At 49.9% G+C, this 14,261-nt stretch overlaps 1 long non-coding RNA gene across 2 annotated transcripts in view; it reads left to right on the top strand.

The window, feature by feature from the left end:
• Positions 1 to 5,283, top strand: part of LOC110256809 (uncharacterized) — a 61,494-nt gene extending 56,211 nt beyond the window's left edge. The window contains exons 3-4 of one of the 2 annotated variants that reach the window (XR_014825828.1): positions 4,061 to 4,168; positions 4,294 to 5,283. This is a non-coding gene — a long non-coding RNA (uncharacterized LOC110256809). The remainder of the gene's footprint in view (positions 1 to 4,060; positions 4,169 to 4,293) is intronic. The other variant, XR_002338825.2, reaches the window with a different exon arrangement.
• The last annotated feature ends 8,978 nt before the right edge of the window (positions 5,284 to 14,261 follow it).

Below are 14,261 nucleotides of genomic sequence, written 5' to 3'. Positions count from 1 at the left end.
CAGTCTCACCAAGAATCAAAACAAAGAAAAATAAAACAGTACCACCTTTATGTCTCACATGAAATCAGCAAATGCTGAAAAGGTGTATTATGAAGTGAATAGCCACCTTTCTTAAACGAGACACTGGCTAATGGAACCTTTTTTCCTCAATCAAATAGTTTTCTTGCTTTATCAACAGCTAATTGGATGTTAATGAATTTAATGGCAATTAACATGAAAACTGAGTAGCAGGCATGGAGCTCACTGTCTTCTGGAAGGGCGGTATTCTCGCCCTTATGGGAAGGCTCCCAAGAGCTGGTAAGATGAACAAGTCTCTGGCTCATTGTCTGGCTCCAGCCTCCAGGAGGACTGTTAAGATTCCCTTGGGGGATGTCAGTGAGAGAGAGGCTATGTGTCATTCATGGAGACAGGGCTCACCGCAGTCGGAGTATAGGCAGGGCGTAGGTGTGGGCACATACTGGGGATCCAGCAGCAACAGGTCTAGGGGAGTGGGTTGCTCTGTTTTCTGCCCCTGAGCTCACCATGACTTACCCTGAGCCGTGGAAGATAGGTCAAAGAGGAGTTCCCTTGTGGTGCACACAGTGGGTTAAGGATCCGGTGTTGTCACTGCAGCAGCCTAAGTGGCTGCTGTAACGCAATTTCGATCCCAGAGCCTGGAACTTCCACATGCCACAGGTACTGCCAATTAAAAAAAAAAAAAAAGGGAGAGAGAGAGAGAGAGAGTGGTCAGAGCAGGACATCTCTGTGAGATGCAGTGAATGTTCTGAGCTGATGTGGGCAGCAGGGATGGTCCAAGATGCCAAACAAAAAAGATTCATCAGACATCATCAGGTTTACAAGAATGGGAATCAACAAACACAGAATATCCATACAATGGAATATTATTCAGCCATCAAAAGAAATGAAGTCCATATGCTATGACATGGTAAAACGTGTAATAATATGCTAAATGAGGTAAGCCAGACACAGAAGGACTAATAGTATATGAATCCACTTATATGAGGTACCTAGAGTAATCAATTCATAGACAGAAAGTAGAGTGGAGGTTACCAGGCAGTGGGGGAGAGGAGAGAAGAAATGTTATCACTGCCTAACGGGTACAGATTTTCCATTTGGAGTGATGGCACATTTTGGAAATAGATAGCAACAAGCATTGCACAAGATTGCGAAGATAATCAATGCCACTGAATTGTACACTTGAAACTGGTTAGGATGGCAACTTTTATGGTTGTGTGTGTGTGTGTGTGTGTGTAGCCACAATTTTTAAAATTTTTAGTGCAAGAGTTCCCATCATGGAACAAATCCGACTGGGAACCATGAGGTGCAGGTTCAATCCCTGGCCTCTCTCAGTGCATTAGGGATCTGGCATTGCCCTGAGCTGCGGTGTAAGTTGCAGACGCAGTTTGGATCCTGTGTTGCTGTGGTTGTGGTATAGGCTGGTGGCTGCAGCTCCAATTTGACCCCTAGCCTGGGAACCTCCATATGTTGTACATGCGGCCCTACAAAGCAAATATATATATATATATATACACACACACATACATATACATATATACATATATATAATTTATATATTTATATTATATATTTGTGCAGAAAATAAAAAAATAGTGAAGGAGCAGAAGACATCATGGTAGTGACAAACCTGCATCCTTGTCTCACCTCACGCTGCTCTGCTCTGTTGTCATCCATGCTTGGTCCTCAGCAGGAGCAGGGTTCATCCTTCACCATCATTTGGGGGCCCTTTCACCTCTATCCTTGGTGCATCTCCAGGTTCTTGTCTCCCAATCTTCCTTTATTTTAACTTTGTTATTTTGGTAAAATATAAACTGCAGTGGCTTCCTGAGAAAGGGGCGTATGGGATGTAAAGTTTTTCAGACTTTAAAATGAAAGTCTAAAAATAAGTTTATTCTACTCTCAGATTCAGTTGACAGGCTGAGGAGAATAGGGGGTCAGAAATCATTTTCTTGCCGTATTTCGAAGGCACTGCTCACCATCTTTGAGCTTCCGGGTTGCTTTCAGTTGGATACCTGTCCCTGGGGATGTACATTGTTTCCTTGTAATGAGTTTGTTTTCTTTCTCTGTGACAGCTCATAGCTTGTTTGTCCTCAGTGCCTTGAAATTTCGTGATGTGGCTCTACTTTGATGCATAGTAAGTTCATCAGTTCTTTCAATCTGAAACATATGTCCTTTCATTTGGGAAATGTTCTGGAAACTAGTTTACTTATTATTTTCTCCTTTATGTTTCCTCTCTTCCTACTTTTTAAACCAGGATACTAATTTTTTCTTTTTTAATTTTTCATCTGTTAGTCTTGTTGCTCTATTTTTGTGAAATTCCTCAACTTTATCTCCCAGTCCTTATTTATTTCCAGCCACAGCAATGCCAGATCCAAGCTGGATCTACAATGTATGGCCAAAGCTTGTGGCAAATGCTGGATCCCTAACCCACTGAGCAAGGCCAGGGATCGAGCCCACATCCTCATGGATATTAGTCAGGTTCTTGATCCACTGAACCACACTAAGAACTCCCAAGCAGTCTTTTTTATTGATTGGCTTTTAATTATTATTTTATGAGTTCTTTGTATAATCTGGATAGAAGCTTTATCTAATGTATGAGCTGCAAAAATCTACTCTCACACTCTAACTTTTCATTCTCTAACTGATGTCTTTTGAGGAGCAGAAGTTCCAAATTTTAACGAACTCCAATTAATTAATCTTTTATGTTATAATTAGTGCTCTTCTGTACCCTGTTAAGAAAGCTTTGCCTACCTCAAAGTCATGACAATATTCTGTGTTTTTGTCTGGGAGCTTTGTAATTGTACCTTTCACGTTTAGATCTATGATTCATCCCAAACTGGTTTTTATGTGTGGTGTGAGGTAGGGGTCAGTATTTCTGCATTTGCTTTGGCCTCTGTCTTTAGATGTCTGGTAATCTTTGGTTGCCTTCACATGCTTAAACATGAAGAACTAAAAATCTGTTTAGAAACCCTGAATATGTGGGTAAAGAAGGTTAAATATGAACTTCCCTGTAAGTGCATCTGGAATATCTGCATTAGCATCTTTGCAGTCTTTCCTCTAGCACTGGACAAACTCCCTAAAGAAAATTCCTTCAGTCTCCATCCTAGAGGACCCAGCCTGGCTGTCCGTGTTCCAGGAGTTGGGGGAGAGAAGAACTGGGGGTCCCAGCAGCCACCCTGTGTAGGTTCACTTCGCCCATCTGGTGGCATAAGCACTCACATCCTAACTGTGTCTGATGGACCAAAGCAGAATTGCTCAGACAGTAATGTCTACACTTATGCAAGGTGGAGAGGTGGGAGGTTCACTCTTCACCCAGTCAACAGAGTAGGGGGCCAGATCTAGGGATCTGACTGCTTCTGGAACAGTGTTGATCTTCCCTAAGACTCATTGTGTCCCCTACTCCTGCATATTTTGAGGATTTGGCTGCACACGTTGAGTTGGTTTTCTGATTTTTCCACCACCAGCTGGGGATTCAGTCTTCTCAGATCTGCTAAAGCAGCTACCACTTGTCCATCTGCTCCCCAGATTCCCAGATTGAGCTGCTGCTCTCCTTTCGTGTTCTTGCAAGTTGATGCCTTTTTAAAAAAAAAAAATCCCCTTTCTGGGGTTGGGGAGAGGAGGCAAAAGTACTGTGTTCAATCTGCCACCTTTACCTGGAAGTTAGTGCAAACGTCTTTAAAAAAAAAAGCGACTATGGATGTGGCTCAGGAACCTTAGAAACATTCATACCCTTTAATTCCACGTCTAGACTTCTAGGAATTTATCCTCAAGAAATCACTAGAAATCTGGACAGAAGTTCTTATTTTGGTGTTCATTGCAGTGCTATTTATAAGGCAAAAAAAAAAATACTGAAAACAAACTAAATGTTCCACAGGAGAGACATGGTTGAGAAAATGTTGGCACATCCATATGATAAAATATTAAAAGTCAGTAAAACAATATCTCTGAAGACTCTTTCATGATGAGAGAAATGTTCATACTGGAACCGGCAAGTGATCAAAGGGTCTAAAACTATACATTCAATTTCATCCCAACTCTGGAGCCAGAGGCTGGAGATAAGTGATTAGCAGGAAGCACAGCCACAGAAGGAGAGGAGGAGGGGCGAGAGGAGGGAGGACGTGGCAGAGAAGGAGAACCTATAGGAACACTGGCAAGTTAACCATCGTTATCTTTGTATATTTATTATCATAACAATCGGAAAAGCAGAATTGTTTTGAAGTGAAACATAGGGTCCTGTCTTGTTGCCTCCATGCTGTCACCCTTATGTCTCCCCAGATTTGCAGTTTGCTTGCGTGCCTCCACGCCATGACCCCTGAAGCCCCCCTGCGTGGAGCAGACTTCTTTCCTGGCTCACGCCGAAGCCCCTTCGATTCCCAGCTCAGGTGTCCTTGGCCTTTGATTCCCGTCCACTCCAAGCTGGCTTGGGAGTCTGCTCCCTCGTTCCTAAGCCCCTCATGCACGTCTTGATTAGAATGCCTTCCACGCTCGTATGACCAATGGTTTCATTTTCTAAGAACTTCTGGAGGGGAGACACACGTCCTGCTCACCGTGCGTCCTCAGTCAGCCCCAGGCTGCACACCTGCAGCAGAGCAGAGCTTCCCTAACAGTCCTAGGGGTTTGCCTGGAACAGAGTCGATGGGGTGGAGCAGAGGAAGGAATGACATTGTCACGGACGACCATTGGCGTCTCGGCGGTGTGTTCATCTGGGCTCTTCCAGTTTCCCATGACTGTGAAAAGTCCAAACTGTTGGAACTGTAAAGCCACACTCGAGATGTCTGTGTTCATCGGGTGACACCTACCCAAGTGATTGTTACAAAGTTTAGGAGGAAATGATGTGTAAACATCTGTAGACCAGCCTCGCCAACCAATCTCAGAGAGAAATGGCAAACCCCAGAGGCCACAGCTGTCGTTGACAAGAGTGGCTCCAAGCACAGGGTTCCGTGATAATTATCATTATTTAATGTCATTCCACAAGGAACCATTAGAGGAACAAGGCTGGAAATTAGAGTCAAATGATTCCTCTTTCTCCTCAATCTACACACACAAGACCCCAGCAGCGCAGCGAGAGGGGTGGGAAAGCTGTGCTCCCTGATACTGTAATTATTTCTAACTCTGTCCCCAGCCCCCAAAATACCATCTTGTCACATGGCTTGTCATTTTTGCCTGGCTTGGTCTATCAGAATGTGTCATATTTCCCCAGCTTTTATTACGGTATTCCTGGTAGAATAATGGCTTGTGCTAGAAGAATTTTGTTTTTTAAGCTGCTGAAACGTGGTTCTGTCTTTGCTTCCGCAGAGACTTGGGAACAATTGTCCCCTGTTTGATGTGGGTTTGCTGTGGCTAGGACGTGAGCCTTCTGCAACATGGGGGCCCTTGGGCAGCCTGGCCCAGAGCCCCAGGCCACCAGCCAGTGTGGGGCAGGTGGATACAATGAGAGCCACCAGGGCAAAGGACACACTGTCACCCTGCTGATAATATTCTGGGAACCAGGTGTGGGTCACAGCCTCTACAACCAAGTATTCAGTGCTGGTGGCCTCTGGGGCAGCTCAGGGCCACCCCTCCCTCCTTTCTAGCAGCATCCCTGTCTCCTGGGAGAACTCACTGCACCTGTAGGGTTGTAGGCAGGCTGTCTTTCCCTGAGCCTCGGGTAGATATGTGGCTCCTGTGAGGCTCTGAGGCTGAGCCCTCACTGAGGGAGACAGTTGCCCGGGAACAATGGGGATCCTGGCGTTTCCAGCACAAGGCTGTTCCACTGTCCGCTTCCTCTCCCCCCATCCCCAGCAAGCGTCCTGGGTTCCCGCCTCGTTCTGAGCCATGCCTCCCATCTTCCCATTGATTCTCACACATTCACCGTAAATGTCCTTTGAAGTCCAGAGTTAACTTCTGTTACTTATGACCTGAGCCCTGCAGCTGACCCACTTTTTCCCTCCCTTTTCCCAGGGTCCTTAGAGGCTGCTGAGAAATCCTGGGAAGGCTGCAATAAAGCCTTTTCCTCCCGGATCAGAGCAGCAAGTCCCATCCCCTAGAAGGGCCCCCTCCTCACGAGCCCCCTCCCTAGGTCTCCAACCTTTACCAGCCTCTCTCCCTCCTCCTGTCTCATCAGTGCCCACTCCCTCTGCTGGCTGATGAGGGTCACCCCATTTGGCGGCTTCTGCCGATCGGTGACCACCCCAAAGCTAAGGACCCACCTGCCCCTCAGAGCCGTTCCTTTAGACCCCAGAGGGCAATGCCCATGCATTTCCACAGATGTCCCTAAACTCCACAGGAGTGATGTGTCAGCAGACTGTTGGAGAAGCTAGAGCCTGCCCGCACTGTCCTGCCACCTGCCAGCCATTGCTGGGGGGCAGCGGTTGGGTTGTATCTATAGATAGACTCAGCCAGACACCAACAAAGTCCCCGAAACAGACGCCAGACCTGTCCACCCCCCTGACAGCATCAGCTCTGTAAGGATGTGTGCTCGTCTTGCTCACCTTCTCTTGCAGACCTGGGCTCTGTTGTCCATTAAATGTCAAGTCCCATGGTCCACTGTGATCGGAAAGGACAGGTTCTCACTTCCATTGAAACATCTTATTAAAAAGATGGACGGATTTGGTAATAGAGAGTTAAGAGGTGGTTTAGGTTTAGAGTCTGCACCTGGGAGCTAGGACCGCTTTCTGCAGAATCAATCTCAAAGGGCTTGGCCGAGCTTTCCACCGCCCCCATCCCCAACACACACACACACACACTTGTGTGCACATGCATGCACACACACCCATGCACACACTCAGGCACGCACAGCCGGTACCCAGCTGCATCCCAGCAGGACGCTGCTCCTCCCGCGCCCTCACCCCCCTGCCTTATGCTCCAAGCAAACCGCCCTCTTCCCTCTCCACTCAGTAACACCCTTTTGGTCTCTCCGGGCCCCCTGGTAAAATCCTCCACTGCCAAGAAGCCTTCCTGCCACCCCTAATCTAAGTGAAGCCCCCTCTCCTCCCAGGACCCCGTGTGGCCCTGGGACGGGCTTCCCAGCCCGCTCCTATTCACGGGAACGGGTGCGTGTCAGTACCTCCCGCCAGATCATAATCCCCAAGGGAAAAGAGGGTCGCTGCTCTCCCTTAGTTTCCTCGTGCGCGAACGGGTATAATCACAGCCACAGGACGCTGTGAGAGTTAAATGAGTTAACAGGCAAAGCACCTGCAGCAGGCGGCACACGCGGTGCCTTAAGGGTCACTGAGGCCTGAGTCACGGGCCCAATCTGTCCGCTCTGGGTCAGCTCCCTCAGCATTAAGAGGAGGAAACAGGCACCCAAGGTCAAGTGCTTGTCCCAGGCCAGAGATGTGCGGAGTGGGGGGCGGGGGCCCTCAGGCCCAGGCCCGGCTGGCGTTGAGGTCCACGTTCTCCCTGTCCCACCCACTGTCTGGACCAAGACCGTCTCTGCCTCACCCCGGGTTGGGCCTCTTTGAATTTTGTTGCCTTTTTGAATTTTGAGGGAGGAAATGAGCAGGCCAATCCACCTTTTTCTTAAGACGACTCCCCCCAGTTTAGGAGCGCAGCAGAGCTCCAGTAGGCTCCTGGCACTTGTTGGCCTGGCCAGCAGCCCATCAACAAGGGATCCCACGGCCATGGCCACGGCCACAGCCCACCAACCTGACGCCCCGTCCAGCAAGCAGAATCACCCCACTGGTCGGGCTGGCCAGGGAGGAGCAGTTCAGCATCCATCTGATGAGATAGCTTCAAGCCCAACTTGCTCTGAATTTTCACTGCTTCTATTCCAAAACTTAGACATAATTTCTCTCCCCTGCCACCCCCACGCACCTCTCTCCCACACACACACTCACAGAAACATTCCTTCTTAGCTCGTGGCTGGCAGCTTCCTCATAGAGATTGTTTTCCAAGGTTAGGGTTGCCAAATAAAATACAGGATGTTCAGTTCAATTTAAATTTCGTATAAACAACAAATTATTTTTTTTGGTCTAAGTATATGCCAAATATTGTCTAGGATATACTTACACTGCAAAATTATTCACTGTTTTTCTGAAAATCACATTTAACTGAGCATCCTGTATTTTGATTTACTGGATTTGGCAACCACCCCCTCCCCCTAAAAAGCCATGATTTCAGGCGCAGGTGGCCCTGGAAGGGGCAGAGGCTGGGGAGCTGCGCCCTGCAGCCTTAGTGCCTCGAGAAATGTTTACCGCCCGTCACGGCCTCTCCATCTGGGGCCACAGGCCTTGGTAACGTCAGAAGAGGAAGAGGGACAGGGCCCATTGCTAAGGGCTCCATCCCCTGCTTCTTCGCCTTCCCTCCTCTTTGGCCCCACCTCCCCCAGACCCCCTCTGCACCCCGCTCTGCCCTGCCTTCATTGTCCAGTCCTTACGCATTTGCAGGCCACCCTGCCCTCCCCACTCCAGGGGCCCCATGCTGCCCCCGGTGGTCCCCTCTCATCCCCTCACCCCTTCATCCCTGGGGGTCTTGGCACCCTCCAGTGGGGTCTCCTTACTTCCTGCCTCACCGCAAACCTTCCATCCCACCCACTGCTGCCCTCATCACACCACTCCCCTGTGCGGCCACCTGCCTCGGCTCCCCGCTGCTTGCTGCTAAGACGCACTGTCGTGAGCCTGGCACTCAGGCTCGCTCCAGCCCCACTTCCCAGTTCCAGTCTTGCCTCTCTTTCATGGCCCTCTGCTCCTGCCCTGCTTGTCCCCTCACTCCGCTCTGTCTGGAGTGTCCTGCCCTTCTTTTCTCCAAGGACCCAGTTCCACACATTCTTCAAGAACCATTTCCCTTCCCTGCACTTAGCACTCTCCACAGAGTGTCCTTCTGTTTACTTGTGGCCTCATTCATTGCCTGTCTCTGCTCCTCAGCCCCGCTATTACGCACACTCCATAAGAGCGGGGACCTTATATCCCAGAGCCGATGACAAGCAGGGAGTCCTAAGAGATAGGCTCGGGAAATGCGTGCTGTTGAAGGAACATAATGCCACCTCTTCCAAGAAGTCCTCGGATTACCCCCCAGCTGCCTATAATCCCTCAATGCTCAGAACCCTTGCGGCCCTGGGGCAGCCCTCTCCAAAACACCAATCATTTCTGACTCAGATTACAAATCACGTTTTATTCCTCCCACTGGACTGCAGGTTCCCAGAGGGCAGAAACAGAGCCTTACCCAGCACATTCCTATGCAGGTTGTAGGACCCCCTGTTTTGAACAAATGCATCTGGGAAAGCTTGAACAAGTAGAGACAGTTGGACTAGGTCCCCACAAGGACACCAGGCTCTAGCTCTCAGCTCCAGCTCTTCCCAAACAAATCCCTGCTTCTTCCCGATGCTGGCCAAGATCCAGATCCACCAGCCTTACCTCCCGGTGCCGCCCTGGCCTGGGCCCCGTCAAAGGCGGCAGCAGTCCTCCGGGAACCAGGCATCTCCCTGCACACACAAGCCAGTCGGGGAAGAAGAGCCTCCCTGATTCATGGGTGGGCGCCCTCTCAGGCCTGAAGGTCCTGGGTGGAACACAGCGGGGTGGGAGGGCGAGCCGTGGCATTAGAAGCAGCACTGGTGGGAGCCTGGCCAGGGCTCGGTGCCCGCGGAGGAAGGGACTCAGTGAGTGCATGTGTCTCTCCCGGGCTTTCTCTGCTGCCATCCTAGAGGCCGATGGAATGCACACGCAGGTCTGTGCAAATCCACACCCCAGACCACCCAGCAGTTCCACCGCTGGAGCAACACAGCGTCACACCCACTCCGGTCAACGCGCCCCCGTGCTGGGAATGCCAGGGCTAAAGCACCAAGAGGGGCACTGTTCTTCCCGGGTTCGTTCATTCAACAAGTATTTACTGACGATGACCCGCCAGGGCTGAGATGCCATCTTCTGCCAACACCTTCCCCGTGTTGTGGCTGATTCACACCCACGCCTGTTCCATAGGAAACAGGATGCGAAACGTGCTGTTACATGCCCCATATCACAATTTCAGTGTGTCTGCGTCCGTCTGATTCCCGCACATTTAATCAGTGTCACCGATGCCTCTTACTGGTTTTTCATTGTGTTTTATTCGGGAAAAACATGTGCTGCTTTCTGCATGCTCTGCAAGTATACCTTCGAGTCGTTCAATTGGCAAACAGTTCCTGAGTGCCAGCTTTGCATCAGGTCTGGGAATAACCTGCCAAGAATGCCTCTGGGCATGAGCAAGCTCGGTCCCTTCCCCACGCAGCTGGCAGTCCAGCGGGGATCAATACAGAGTGGCAGTTCCAGTGGCCACATCCTCAGGACGGCCACGAGCTTCTGCTCTGGCCCCTGGGCTTTTCCTCTAACCTGTCTGAAAGGTTGGAATGAGAATAACGGGTAGGTGGTCTTTAAACCCCATCTCTGTCTCTCACACACACACAGGAGCACATCCCATTGCAACGAGCATCGTCTTGCTTTCAAACCTGTTTGCTTTTGCACGTCACAGGCGAGGATTTCCCTGTTGTCTTTCTTTTCCCAAATCCCTTCTTTTCCTTATGTCCCTGATATGACAACCCTGTTGGAAGAGTGCTGGGAAAATCGGGCTGGATGAGAGCTGTCATTAGAAGTGCACTGAAATTATTTAAGACAGGGCTCATTAAAACAAAATAATAAAGATCCAGATGATAACAGGGAAAGCAGGTTGTCTGGGTGCCACGGCACAAAATACTTCGTTAGTGTTCCTAATTAATACTAACCCCTGTCATGGAATAAAAATATCACCTTCTTTAAGATCTGCCTGCCCATCAGGCGCTCTTCTGGCTGAAAAGCCCCCACGTCTGTTTCACCGTGATCCCTTTCTGAAATAATTGGTGTGGTCTGATTGATAATGCAGATTCCTCTTTAAAAGAAAACACACTATTTCTCATAATCAGAGCCGGCATGCGTAATGAGCAGGCGGGTGATGCCTTCAGCATCAGGTCTGTCAAAGCGCGTGGTTATTTCCATATTGATGCAAACTAAGATATTACACTCCCGCGTTCCGTCGACATGGCACATCTTTCAACAGTCAGCTCCGAATCATACATTCCTTGCAAACAAAATTACCTTCATTTTCTCCTTTGGTTCGGCGCAGCTAGCAGTTAAAATGTGCCCTAACAAGCTAATCAACTAATTTTTAGAATATGTTGGAACCGTTTAATATTCTAAAAGAAAACAAGAAAAAGTTGCTAATGGGTCTGCAGGCATAAACAGAAATAAATAGACAACTGGTTCATTGAGCATTAGCATACTTAAGTTTGAGTCAGTCACGGTGGAATTCATTTTGCAAGTCAAAAAAGCCATATCTATTTGTATCTATAAGCCAAACAACCTCATTTACTCGGTACATACTTGAGTAGATAACCTTGGCGTGAAGGTAACAAGGAGAAAGGATTTTCTGAGAGTGGTGTGTGCTCCTGGGGAGGAGCTGAGCTGCGCAGCCTGGGCTTGGCTTCCCAGCTCTGCCATGAGGAAATACTCAGCTTTGTCTGGGGGTGGTCCAAGCGCCCAGAGGAACCCAAAGCCAAGTGCATCCCAGGGAGGAGGATGAAGGGCTCTCTCTCGAGTGGGCATTGGTGACAGAGCGTGGCAAGCACCTGTTGAGGGCCTGCACCTGGGGTGGCCCCAGACTGGTTGAGAGGAGTCAGCAGACGCAGACAAACCTGGCATGTTGGCCACAGCGTGGGGGGGGCACAATACACCTTTATTTCTCCCAGTTCTGGAGGCTAGAAATAAATCAAGGATCAAGGTGTAGCTCATTAGGTGCCTGGCGAGAGCCTCTCTCTGGCTTTGCCTTTGTACTATGTCTGTATATGTTGGATACAGAGAGGTCGCTCGTTCTTCCTCTTCCTAGAAGGGCACAGATCCCATCAAGGGGCCCCACCCTCATGAACCCATCTAACCCTAATTACCTTCCACAGGCCCCTTCTCCACAGACCAACCTACTGGCTGTTAGGGCTTCACCAATGAATTTGGGAAGAACAGTTCAGTCCGCACACCTGGGTTTAAATCTCAGCGCCCCTGGGATCTCACCAGCTGTTTGCCCCAGGCAGGTGCCTCGGTGCTCTCATTGTAAAGCAGGGGGAAGGCGGCAGAATGGCTCCCCTTCATAGGGGTAGATGGGGGCTCGTGTGTTGTCATGGATACAAAGGGCTTAGCACCTGGTGGGCCCCACTTGCGCCTAAGCCATTATCTCCCAGTCCTGCTTTATGGCCACCCTGTCCTCCAGGGAAACCCAGCTCCTCTCCAGCCCACAAATGTGCGCAAAGGGGTCTCACCTCCTGCCGTTGCTCACACGTCTTCTTCCTCCCTGGCTCCCTCCGTCATCGTCCACCCACCTGAATCCTGCTCATCCCCATCTGGGCCCTTCCCGAAGACACTACTCCCCCACATCCTCTGGATTAGCACACTCACCAACAAGCACAGTCTCCCCTGACTTTGAGCTCGATGTCATTTTCATCGAGTTCACATCGGCAGCTGTCTCTGTCCACTGAGCTCTGCGGTCTCAAAGATGAGGATGGAGTCTTGGTTTCTCTAGTGTCAGCGTTGGATGTGGCGCTCGGCACAGAGTAGGCACTCAGGCCATGGTCACAGGATGGACACATGAATAGACAGATGGGTGGATGGATGAAGACCTGGTAGTTTACATCTTTGTTAGGGTGCTTCCCGTCCTCGTGTTAACAGACCGTTGGTGGCTTCCATATTCTCATCTCTTTCACTACTCTCGAGGCCCTGCCCACCCCACCCACTTAGCACCTGCGATCCCCTGGGTCCGCCCCGCCCCCCCTTTTCTGCTGGGTACCTGACACTATCGGAATGTGGGCATTACGTCCATGCAGGGTGATACATCACCTGTACAGCACCCGCCTGGACAAATGGCACTGATGCTGGCAGACATGCCAGAGAAATGTGGACAGCCCACATGCCAGCAGGAGCCCAGCCAGGCCCAGGATCAAGCCCCCTCTGTCCCCAGCACAGTTCCTGGTGCAAAGAGAGTGACACTCAGTGGATGGAGCGAAGCTGCCCCAGGCTGGCCAGGCCACACGGAGGTGCCCGGTGCCCCTCCCCTCCCAGAGATACAGCCACGGCCACCCTCAACCCACACAACAGACACTTCCTGTCCTCAGCCAGCCCAGCTTTGCTAGAAAGTGAATGTCAAGGATTAAGTACTACTTTTCATTCTGTCACTGATCCCAAAAGGCACTTTTTTAAAAAAATTTAAATGAAATATTATCTTCTAGGCAAATTGCTCCTTATTTTCCCCAAAGATCTTAATTCTAGCTCTTGGCTTAGGACTCAGTTATCTGAGGGTAACCAGGGCCTCCCCTCGGCATGGCCTTTTGCCATTGGTTCCATCACACTTCACATCAGACCTGGTACCATTGTTCACTTTTCAGAGGGGAAAGCAGACGCCCTTGATGTTGAGCCACTTAACCCTAGAACTTCATCTGGAAGAGCTGGGCTCGCGTCTCGGCCACCTAAGTACGGTTGCTTGTCTGTGTCCCATGGGCTCCCCTAGAATTTGTGGAATTCACTCATCCCTTAGCAAAAAGTTCCTGAGTATCTGCTCAGTGGCTTGCCCTGTTCTGAGAACTGAGGGGGTAGAAAGAGCCCCAAAGACAGAAAGGAGCCTGCATGTTCAAAAAGAAAAAAGGGGGCTCAGGCTGCTGGAACTGGGACCACGGACAGAGAGGTGAGTATGGGCAAGAACCAGGCTGATTTTCAGATCCGAAGACTTTTAGGAGGTGTGTATAACTTATCTCCTCTTGAAAACTGCCGTCCAAATTTATAAGTACAGCCATCAATTTCCCTCTTTTGAAGAAAACCAATAGCCCATGGGGAAGTAGGAGCATCATGCACTGGCTTGAAAAGGAAATTTTCAGAGCTGATCCCTGCCACCGCAGTTTAAGAAAGTGCTTGTTTGGGAGTTCCCTGGTAGTACAGCAGGTGAAGGATCTGGCATTGTCACTGCTGTGGCAGTTTCACTTCCTGGCCCAGGAACTTCCGCAGGCTGTAGGTGCAGCCTAAATAAATAAATAAAGGGAAGGAAGGAAAGGAGGGAGAGAGGAAGGAAGGAAGAACGGACTTGTTTTACAGAGATAAAACTATACGGGGGGAGTTCCCGTGGTGGCGCAGTGGTTAACGAATCCGACTAGGAACCATGACGCTGAGGGTTCGATCCCTGGCCTTGCTCAGTGGGTTAAGGATCCGGCGTTGTCATTGGTGTAGGTCACAGACGTGGCTCCAGTGTCCGGTGGTGTAGGTCGCAGACACAGCTCGGATCCCGCGTTG

This window comes from Sus scrofa, chromosome 14, assembly GCF_054392235.1.
Source record: "Sus scrofa isolate SSC_HxYL_T2T_F1_AM1 chromosome 14, Sscrofa_HxYL_maternal_Yorkshire_Landrace_v2.0, whole genome shotgun sequence".
In the NCBI taxonomy this organism is placed as follows: domain Eukaryota; kingdom Metazoa; phylum Chordata; class Mammalia; order Artiodactyla; family Suidae; genus Sus; species Sus scrofa.
This window is presented reverse-complemented; position numbering and strand designations above follow the sequence as displayed.